Source organism: Corapipo altera, unplaced genomic scaffold, assembly GCF_003945725.1.
Source record: "Corapipo altera isolate COAL_440 unplaced genomic scaffold, ASM394572v1 49643, whole genome shotgun sequence".
NCBI classification, from domain to species: Eukaryota; Metazoa; Chordata; class Aves; order Passeriformes; family Pipridae; genus Corapipo; species Corapipo altera.
In genome coordinates this window covers 611-1,031 of record NW_020890744.1, presented here as the reverse complement: position 1 = coordinate 1,031, position 421 = coordinate 611, and the positions used below count along the sequence as shown (strand labels likewise).

The window sequence follows — 421 nt, the reverse complement described above, 5'->3', positions numbered from 1 at the left end:
AGGTGGTTGGGTTGGCACCGGGGGGGTTGTCTCACCTGCTCTTCTTCCTCCTCCTCCTCCTCCTCCCTTTTTCCTCCTCCTCATCACCCTTCGTCCTCTTCTTCACCCCTCCTTCTTCCTCCTCCTTAACTTCTTCTCTTCTTCCTCCCTTTTCTACCTCCTCACCTCCCCTTCCTCCTCCTCATTCCCCCCTTCCTCACCTTCTCTTCCTCTTCCTCCATCCTCTTCCTCCCTCCTATTCCTCCTCTTCTCCTCCTCCTTCTCCTTCTCCTTCTCCTCCTCCTCCCCCTTCTCCTTCTCTTCTCCTTCTCCTCCTTCTCACACCTTCTTCTTCTTCCTCATCTCTTCCTCCTGCTCTTCTTTCTCCTCTTCCTCCCCCTCCTCCTCACACCATCTTCCTCTTCCTCATCTCCTCCTCCTC

At 54.9% G+C, this 421-nt stretch overlaps 1 protein-coding gene across 1 annotated transcript in view; it reads left to right on the top strand.

The window, feature by feature from the left end:
• LOC113942470 (solute carrier family 22 member 6-like) overlaps positions 1 to 421 on the top strand; it is a gene marked incomplete at both ends in the record, with an annotated part of 1,322 nt that overhangs the window by 319 nt on the left and 582 nt on the right. The window lies entirely within an intron of this gene.